Source organism: Mastomys coucha, unplaced genomic scaffold (assembly GCF_008632895.1).
Source record: "Mastomys coucha isolate ucsf_1 unplaced genomic scaffold, UCSF_Mcou_1 pScaffold20, whole genome shotgun sequence".
NCBI lineage: Eukaryota > Metazoa > Chordata > Mammalia > Rodentia > Muridae > Mastomys > Mastomys coucha.
The window spans coordinates 78,176,872-78,187,680 of NW_022196903.1; the positions used below are offsets into that span (position 1 = coordinate 78,176,872).

At 42.5% G+C, this 10,809-nt stretch overlaps 1 protein-coding gene and 1 pseudogene across 2 annotated transcripts in view; both read right to left on the reverse strand.

Moving 5' to 3' along the window:
* The window catches only part of Exoc6b (exocyst complex component 6B), a 472,818-nt gene that overhangs the window by 26,387 nt on the left and 435,622 nt on the right, over positions 1–10,809 (reverse strand). The gene's annotated exons all lie outside the window — the stretch shown is intronic.
* LOC116098453 lies at positions 297–5,419 on the reverse strand (annotated as a pseudogene).

A 10,809-nucleotide genomic window follows, 5' to 3' on the forward strand; every position in this document is an offset into this window, starting at 1 on the left:
CTCCAGAAACTCTTAGCAAATGAGCACAGCTATAGACACTCTTGTTCTCTGAAGGGCTTGGAATATTTTCTTTTCTTTTTTTGTTTGCATGTATAATTTATGACATACTGTTAAATATAAATAAAGGGTTTAATTGATAATGCTAATAATCAAATCATATCCTCTCTCCTCACTGCTTAAACATTATAAAATACATATTTTAGCAATTATTGCTTCGGTGTTTAAAAACTTACCTTTATAAATCAGTAAAAACAAATACATTGTACATTGTTTAAATAAAAATAAAAAGGTCCCATGATAGCTATGATTCACCACGGATTATGGATATGTTATATTCCAAGTACAAAATGCAGCAGAGGTGCCAATACTCATTAAGTGATAAACTGCCACAAGCAAGACTATGTTTCATTTCTTGGAAAAATGAAGAGAAATTTCACAAAGAAATTGCAGTAAGCAAAAGGAAATATTGGAGAACTGTTATTTGTAAATAAGTCGCCAAATAAAGAAAACCTCTTTTAAAAAATTGATTAAGAATGTAAAAGTACATTTTAATATTAAAAAAGCATTATTAAAAATCTATAACAACTTTGTGACAAAATCTGTTTGAAAAAGGCCTGTAAAAACAGCAGGACAGAACTGCACTCACCAACTTTGACTTTTTCTCGTGAGAAAAAAGTGTATGCTTCTCTATAACCTTAAGTGATACTAAAACAGGCATTTATAAAATGGCAAAAAGAGGTCACAGAAGTTTCTGGTGTTTTACAATCACTGGCATCGAGGCCATCAGTAGGTCACAAGGAAACTTTCCTAGCTAAAAGCAAAAGGAACATAAAGTTTTTAAATGATTAGGTCTGTTGTCTGCGTTTTGCTGATCTCATTTTCTCAAAGCGGGATTCCATTTCTTCCAAGACTTTTGGTGTGTATCGTATGACTAACTTAACCTTCCCTTGGGCTGCTTTCAGCAGCTCGACCGCTTTCTCATGGCGCTCTCCTTCAATGCTCACTCCATTAACAGAGAGTAGCTGATCTCCTCGTTTGAGGCCCCCATGTCTGTCAACAATTCCACCTGAAATTTTCCGTGATATATAGATTGGTGAGTTTTGTTCTTTGTCTCCATTGATATTGAATCCAAGGCCTTCTTCTGTTTTGGGTAGTTCAACAACTTGGGGATGAGAGTGTCGTTCACTGGCAGCAAATGCAGCAACAGTAGCCTTTGCAGTTGCATTGGCTCTTACTTCAGGGCTACTGCTGATGTCCAGTCTCATAAACGTGTTCGTATACCTCTCTCACAGCATTGCAGAACTCACTCTGAAGGACTCTTTGCAAAGCCTGAAGTTTCTGTGATGGCACCTCTCCACTTCTCTGTAATTTCTTCAACAATTCAATTGCTCTGTAGATATCCCTCTCCAGCCAGACAGGTTCACCCAGCGTCTTCTCTTCCGGGAATATTTTCAACTACCCAACTTTGCTCCCTCCACCAAATGTAAGCATTAACAAACACAGTAACTTATTGCCTGCCACTTTAAATAAAATCTTTTTCAAAATTTTAGGTTACTAGAGAAGCAAAGTCTGCTATTCTTAGGACTTCCCTAAAATTCTCTTAGGTCTCTTCCTTGCTACCAAGAAATGTTAGTGTTCTATTATATTAGAAATTAAGTGTGTTTCCACCAAAGACCCTGTGCTGTGCACACAGAAGGAAAGAATGCACCAGTCATGTAAACACTGGACTGCAGTTGTATTTTGCCTTGGTGTGGCACCTGATGATATAGGTCTACATCTGTGAATCAGTGTAACCTTTGTCTACAGTATTATGGTCAAGTAAGCACTGGAAATAATTGTGAGCACCTGACAGTTTTACTTGTTGTATTAGTCAGGGTTCTCTAGAAGAACGGGGGGGTGAGGCAGAAGGAGAGGGAGAGAGGGGAAAGAGGGAGAGAGAAAGAGAGAGAGAGAGAGAGAGAGAGAGAGAGAGAGAGAGAGAGAGAGAGAGAGAGAGAGAGAGAGAGAGAGAGAGAGATTGAGAGATTTTTTTTTTTTTTAGAGTGGCCTACAGGCTGTGGTCTAGCTAGTCCAACAAGGATTGTCTACCAACAAAAAGTCCAAGAATTTTGTAGCTGTTCATTCCCCAAGGTCTGCCCCTGATATCTCATGATATCTCAGCTGGTCTTTAGTGTTAACTGGACTCTTGAAGAAACAGTCTCTAATACCAGTGAATTAATGAACTTGCTAGCAAGATGGAGACAAGCAGGCAAAGAACAAGAGTTTCCTTCTTCTATGTCCTTTATAGAGGCTACCACCAGAAAGTGTGGCCCAGATTTAAGATAGATATTCTTACCTCAAAAGACCTACATTTAGGTTGTGTCATCCCACTTCAAGTGATTTAATTAAGACAAATCCCTCACTTAGTTTTAGTTAATTCCATATGTAGCCAAGTTGACAACCAAGAATAGCTATCACACTTGCCAAGAGCCATACTCAAGACAATCTCTCTAGTTAAATGTGTGTGTGTGTGTGTGTGTGTGTGTGTGTGTGTGTGTATTTAATGTTGGTCTTCTGTAAAATATATTAAGATGATTGTGAAGCCAAAGATGATCTGAAACTTCTACGCTCCTGTCTCCACTTTCTGCGTGCTGGGATTATAGATATGTGCCATCAGACCCAGTTTATGTAGTGTTGGTAATGGGACTCAGGGCTTTATGCATGCTGGTCAGGTGCTCTATATGCTCAGCCTCAGTGATAACATCTTTGTGCTGTGGCTCTTCCTGTCAAAAAGGATGCAACCTGTGGGGTTCCTGGGCATCATTTATGTGGGCATACAATGCTAATAGTTCCACAGTGACACCTTCTTTTGGTGGGTATCTGCAGCTACCACCTGCAGGATGTGTGGCCCTTTTCAGGAATGGCTGCTGTTTGCTCTCAAACTCCTTCCCAGCCCTCCCTGCTGGGCTGGCAGATACTTTCAAAGCAGATGTATAACCAACCTTTGGTATCTTCTTTGCACTTGACAACATGTGAAATCTCTGCCCTCAAGAACTTTTCAGTTTAGCCAGATCAACATATTTAAGACAGCCAAAATACATTTTGGAAGGAGATTATCAACATGTTATTAATGCCAAAGAAAACTAAGAAGTCAATGTAAATGAGGTAAGAAGGTATTGCCATTGTGAGATGCCAAGGAAGAGCAATAGGCAATGACAACCTTTGTTGTAGGCAGTTCCCAGCACAGTGTCCAACACCAAAGCTAATAAATATTTATAGAATGATTTTCCTCTCTCCTGATATGCCATCTATTTCAAAGTTAAGGGACCAGGTGTTTTCCAGGACACCTTCCTTCCCCAAAGGACCCCTGAATCATTACAATTTCCATAAGGTTGTACAATTTTCTGGCAGCCATCCCAGAGGGGGCTACATCTCATCTAGCAAGTCAGTATGCTCTGCGTCTCTGGGGATAGCGCCCATGGGAGTATGACTTGAACTTCTAATGAGATTTTTGCTATATAATTCCTCCATGGTAAGGAAGTGACCATGCACTCATTGTCCCTTCGTTCTCAGCAAACCACACACACGCACTCACGCACGCACGCGCACACACACACACACACACGTGCACATGCGCATACACACATGCACACACGCGCACACACACACACACGCACACACATACACACACATACACACACACACGCACACACACACACACACACACACACACACACACACACACACACACACCAAAGGGCATTAGCTGAGGAGTTAGGAATTCCGTGGCTGGTGACCGGAGAGCAGCATTTTTTGCTGTAGGGTGTTGACTAGGGTGAGCCAGCATGTACGTAGAAGATGACAGCACTTCCTGACCTCTCCAGACAGCCATAGCCTTCCTGGCCAGAGCTGACCCAGGAAAATATTAGCAGTTCTATCCCTTTTCCTCCCGACCTGAAATGAACCCCATCTGCACCAACTGCCCAGGCACCTGCAGTCTCCAAAACTCATTTCTCAATAGACCATTTTATCTGTCCCATGTAGGCAGGTGATATTGGAAAAAGTCATAATATTGCTGGGCTAAATTTCTCCAATAAAATGAGGTTCAGGGGCTAATTGATTTCCAAGGGCCCTTTTCTATGTCTGAAACTTAATCTCTCCCTGTGCCATATTCTCCAGTGAGACAGAGCAGGAAAAAGCCTTTCTCCTCTGCTAGAGCTATACTATCCAGGAAAAGAAGCCTGCCATGTCTCAATGCCATGATTTCTACACATATATATTTAATCACTTACCACTGAATAAATGCATACAGTATTGTCCAAATGGTAGGAAGACAACATGGACACAAAGACTGCCCCTACTTCAGGTGGGCATGCTGCTGTCCCTGCTTTAGGTTGTTGGGCTTTGCAGAGATGTTCCAGGAGGTCTCATACATGGTAGGCCAGCAGAGGTGACCTGAGGAATATTATTCACTTTTATCACATGTCTCCTCACTTCCCAGTGTCAATGGTAGGGAGCCGAGTAGCACAAACTTTGATTACTGTGAAATCAGTGAGATATGGGCTAATCTCAGAGGCCATGTGGAGGACACAGGAGGCTGAATGTTAGTTTGGTTTATCTCCTGCTTCGGTCTGGATTTCTGTCACCTAGTGTTATCCTTATCTGCTTCACATCTTATCCTGGTGATTCTCCATGGTGGATTTTTTTCCAGCCTCAGAGCTTCTAGGTCTCATCACTCTAATGAGCTGATAGGCGTGTATAAAATCCCTGAGGTATGCTGAAGTGGAAAAAAAAAAAGCAGCTCCACTGTCTTGGCATATGCTCACTGCATCTCCCCTTTGGCCCTATGTGTGACAATGAGAGCTGTCGGCTAACAGGCACCAGCGTACTTGGTACTGCTCTCTGTAGAAAGATGGTATCTTTGTCCACAGGAGATGGAAAAGAACATTTAGACAGAAGTTACAACTGTGCTCTCAAGGATGCAATGGGATCTGTCAGCTACCCCTGATCAGTTCTTAATTCTTTCTGGAGTTTCAGGTTTAGAAACAGGGAAGACTGTTTCACAACTTGAAAGAGCTTGCTTTAATTAGTAGCATATCATAGAGATAAAACTTTTTTCAACACACACAGGAACAGCATATCCATAGAAAATAAGAGCCCTATAAAAGAGGACTTAGAATTGCTAGGACTGAGAAAGGATAAAAGAACAGCAATAAAAAATTAAATGTCAGTATCCAGCATATTAACTGACCTGAAAATCCCTGTGTGGGTAATAAAACACCTCCAACTTAATAATGATCAAAATGCACTTGACTACGGTAATGATAAGAAACAGGCCAAGAATCTGCATCTCATCTCCCTCCAGGTTTCCCCTTACATCTCTCATCTTATTTGAGAAAAGCAGAGCCTTTGGGGAATGTCTGGAGGGTGTCAGCACCATGCTCCCCGTCTCTACTGTAAAGTGAGCAAAAGGAGGAGTGTTCTGAGTACAGCATCTAATGCACTAGTTAAAGACAGTGTTTTTGGGGTAGGGTCTATGTAGCCCAGGCTGCCCTCCAAGTCACTGTGCTCCTCCTGCTTCAGTCTTACAGGCACTGACGTTACAGGCCTGCACTGCCACTCTGGCTACAAAGCTGTCCTCACTAGAGCAGTTCAAGAGGAAGTCTCAGTTGTGTAGACTGAGACTGAGATAGAGTAGGTTGTGACTTCAGAGATGGCTGCAGCAATCTTTCTTCCATATGTTATAAAACTTGCCCTTGCCACTCAGCCATCAAGGTGAAGCTCCGCTGCTGTCCCTTTGAATCTGAGCATGGACCCAAGCCTTGTCTTCATTCAGAGGCTATGGTGAAAGTGCTAGTGCACGAACCTTCTGACACCAGAGACTCTTTGCTATTTGCAGTGAGCATTCTTGGAATTCAGTTGCCGAATAGAGAAGACTAAGGTGGTCTCAAGGAGAAGCTAAAAGATGACCTGCTTCTGATCAGCCTTCCCTAGATGAAAGACTTGTGAATAAAGCTAGGCTGGTATTCTAGGACTGCCATGGGATTCATCCTTCTGAGAGACTCTACCCAATAATTAATTTAAGAGTTGACGCATGGCTGAGTGGTGATGTATGCAAATAACCCCAGAATTCAAGGCAGAGGCAGGTGAATCTCTTAAGTTTGAGGCTGGCTTGGACTGCATAATAAATTCCAGGACAGACAGGGTTATGAAGAGAAATCACTAAAGGAAAAGGAAGAGGAGGAAGAAGAAGAAGAGGAAAAGGAGGAGAAGGAAAAGGAGGACGAGAAGAAAAAGAAGTGACTTTTGGCCAATTCCTGACTTATAGAATTGTGAACAAATAAAACAGTTGGTGATAAATCAGTTTTTGAGGAAACTTGTTAATATCAGGAAAGCTGGAAGTAATTTAAGATAAGTTTGTTTGAGTGAACCAGACAATGTAAACTGAGGAGGTCTCAAGCTCACCTTTCTAGTTTTAATGAGCTTTTACACAAGGATAAGGTGGAAGAATATATTGCTTTAGAATTCTATAGTACATTTTGCTAGGACTTCTGGGTAAGACTTCCTAGAAGTCTTCAAATGGTGACATAGTATGAATGTTCCATCTCCCCCAGATTCATCTGCTGGAATCCAAGCTCCAAAGAGAAACCATTAAATACTGGGCCCTTGGCGAGGTGGCTAGAGCATGGAGATGGAGCCCATGAGTGGGAATAATGTCCTTATAAATGGGTGCCATGTGTCAGTGATACATGTGACAGTGATACAGTGACAGTGGGGCATTAGCAGACACCAAGTCTCCCTTGATCTTACACTTGCCAGACTCCACAACTGTGAGACAACATTCTTCTTGTTTGTAGGATACTCAGTTGATGGAATTTTGATACAGAATCCATAATGGACTACGAAAAGAGGAAACTGTTTTTTCTCTGTTGGCTGGGTATTCCTTACAATAGTGACACCTGCGTATTACCCTAAATCCCTACTTGTTGAGGAAGACTGATTTTACTTTAAGCTGCCACTGTTGTCACTGCTGCCTGGGGTATAGCTGTGCTCCCGAATAACCATTCTTCCAATGTTACCATCTATGACTGATCTAATTTTCTTCAGAGTCTCTTCTCAGTAGGATTTTCCAGTTAATCCACCTCACATCTGGGATCACTCTTCCTTTTTACCAACTGCCCTTCTTCCTCATCAGATCTCTCTGGTCTGAACGTGTTCTACACTCACAGAGGTGGCCACTACTTGCAGGCTTCTTTTAAGACCTCATCAAGACTCCTGATATGAGATCCTCATCTATCATGAAGAGATCAGTTTGTTCTCATAATAGAAACACAGGATGAGAATTCAAGAGAAGGTTTTTAGATCTGCCTGATGTTTTTGCATGTGCAAGAATTATGGGTTTACAATCCCATAGGAAGAGCAACAATATCAACCAAGCAGACCCTCCCCCACCCCCGAGCTCCCAGAGACTAAACCACCAAACAAGGAAAGTACACATGGAGGGACCCATGGCTCCAGCTGCATATGTAGCAGAGGGTGGCCGTGTTGGGCATCAATGGGAGGAAAGGCCCTAGATCCTGTGAAGGTTATATGCTCCAAAGTAGGGGAATGCCAGCGCAGGGAGGTGGGAGAGGGTGAGTTCGTGGGGGAACACCCTCAAAGAAGCATGGGGAGGAGGGATGGGATAGGGGGCTTCTAGCGGAGTGACCAAGAAGGGGGATAACATTTGAAATGTAAATTTAAAAAATCTAATAAAAATTTATAAAAAAAATAATTACTTTTGAGCTGTGAACTTTTACAACAGACAGGTGAGGTCATTGTCAATGGGAGGCAGGGTAACTTGCAGAGCTTCTGTCAAGACTGCTCTTTGGGAGAAGACACAGTGAACAGGCTGGGCATCTCACAATTAGCTGTCTTTTATGAATGTGAGTAAGTGCCCTCTTATTAATAACTGAGTCCTCTTTACGCTGGTTCCTGGAGCAGAGACTACTCTGAGGCCACAGTATTTCTCCTCTAGTCAGCAGAGGGACAGGGCCAGATAATCTCAGCTCCATTCACTTGCCTACCCAGGAATATCTCTTTGGGTTGGTTAAACAAAGGAAAAAGAGCTAGACATTCAAATTAAGGAATCTTGCTGCCTCACAGCTGTCCTCTGCAAAACCGCTGAGGGAGAAGAACAGTGCTTTATTCTGAAATGTCCCTGGGCCAGGCAGAAGTTTCAACACAGCTTTGAATGACTACACTATTACCCAGCAAGCAGTGCGACTTCTGCAGAGAAATTTCTCCTCTGCATGTTCTCTTATGTCTTTCTACTACACCTAACACCAGGAAAGAAATTATTCTCCATGAGCAATTAAGTCAAAGAATAGCAAAAGTTGTGTAGGGGGCTGGTTGCAGAAGCAATTCATTTAAAATCTAAAGACATAGGCATCTTCACAAATTCATAGGATATGAAGGCTTTCTGAGGATAGATGCTAGATGCTAGTAAGCTGGTAACAAATTGTTAAAAGCCAACGTTGGGCTAATATGAAGCAGAGAGCTGTGGAAAGGAGAAAAGGAAACAAAATGAGACAAAAATCAACACAGTTCTGTCCAGGTCATTAGCTATCTGTTCCTCTCTCAGAGGGAGAGTCACCAAGAAGATACAAACGCCTCTTTGCTATTTTGTGGGTTCTTTTCCCCACCCTTTATCCCCCTGGTTTTACCCCCTATCACTAGGTAGGAGAGAGGAAGAGGGAGATGAAGAGGGAGATCCTGAATCTAATTGTTTTATTTTGTTTGCTTGTTTATTCTTTGAGTACTACTACTAACAAGCAGCAGCCAATCCACTGAACCTCCCACCAACTACCAACCCTGCCTATTGGATTGGGGCCTTAGCATTTTACACCCTTTAAAAAGTTCCTAGAATTCCAAAAGTCACACAGTCACAGAAAGTATCTACAGCTGGCGAAACTATGCCTCTGCTAGAGCATGAGGCAAATCATAGTCAGCTGCTGTGGACAGTCTGAAGTAGCCCCGTATCCTCACACCTGGGGTTGAAGCAAAAACATATTCTTATAATATTAACTGTGTGGGTCTGTTTTTTTAAAAAAGAAACCAAAGTTCTAATATTGTCACTATGACAACCAGCATCAGTGGTGAGCTCCTCAAGGAGAGTCTTCTAATACAAGCCAGAGGGAAGGCCTACAGCATACATTCCACAGCAGATAGGTCTCTTCAACACTACAGCATAGGCAGCACAATGAGACAAGGAAATCAAAACAGAAGAACAAGCACTATTTAGCATTTCCTTCTAACAGTGGGGCATGGCCTGTCACCTACAAAGTTCACACCTGAGAACTATGTAATCAAGTTAAAAACAACAACAACAGAGAGGCAATAAAAAAGAGAGAAAAAGAAGTCTCATAATGGGGCTATCATGATGGCTGAATGGCTCAGTGATCAGAGGAGCACGCTGCCAAGACTGATGACTGAGTCCATCGCTTCTGGGACCCACGTTGTAGGAGAGAACTCACTCTGTAAGTTAGTCTGATCACATGTATGTGTAAACAAGTACAAATAAGTGTGTGTGTGTGTGTGTGTGTGTGTGTGTGTTTTTTAAAAAACCTGAATATTCTCAGTAATTTTATTATTTGTTTGCTTCATAATCATAGCCATCCTTGGCCACAATCCATCCTAAGGCCACACTAGCAATGCACTACTAGAAACTGATTTTTTTTTTTTAAGCACAAAACTCCAGGGAATACTTAGAATTCTAATCTGTATGTTAGAGGTTACAGACTGGGAAAAGTAGGTGAATGACAGAGTGATGCAGAGACACTGTGACTGTGGCCAAGGGCTTGACGTTAGGAAGACATCCAAGTTCCCGAGGTGACTGGAAGCCTCAGCACAGCTGTTACGGCAGCTTCAGCACAGACAACATGTTTGCAGAAAATGAAGTGGACTCTAGAAGACTGACACAATCCGGGAGAGGCAACAGTAGGATGCATGCTGCCTGTTTTTAAATTACCCCTGAGTATACCAGGCAGCATTAAGGAGTCAGGCAGGCAGATCAGGGCGCCAGTGATGCACACACAGGTGCAGTGCGTGACTGTGGCAATTGCCTCCGACAGGTGCAAAGGTTACTGCGTGGAGAAAAGGGAGCCTTTTCAACAAACTGTGCTGAAAGTCCTGGAAAGCCATGAATGACCTTCTCATGAGTATGCCACTGGGGGACTCTGGGTGGCTCCCTCCTAGATCCTGAAGCCAAACATCCAAACTCAGGCATCACTGTGTCCCTCTGAAAGCTCTTTGAAAGACGCTAGAGGAAAACTCTAATATTCTCTGGTTTGTGGGCTCATGACCCCAGGCTCTGCTGCTATGGGCATACTGTGTCCTCCTTTTCTGTGTTATTTCAAGGATCCTCAGCCTTCTTGGGTTCAAGGCCCCCTAGGAGGAATAAGAAACTGTTCTTCTCAAGACCCTCGGTTCAGCTATTTGCCACATAAAGTGCTATTTTAGATTTGGGAGATCAGGATGTGGACATAGCTTTTTAGTGGCTGCCACTCAGCTGCCACAAGAAAATATCACAAAACATGATAACAAATGACAAAAAAAAAATCTAATCTATATATTGTATCACAGATAAAATCCAAAGTGGATTACATACCTAAATCTAACACCTACATCTATAAAACTTCACAAACAGATGGAAACTCTTTGAGTTTGGTTTATTTAATGATTCTAAAATATAATAAATTTGTGCAACTCGTTTTATCATAGTTGTTAGCATCCAGAACCTGCCTGCAGCAGATATGTGGGCGGGTCCGCAGGCCTGTCGCCAGGGCAACA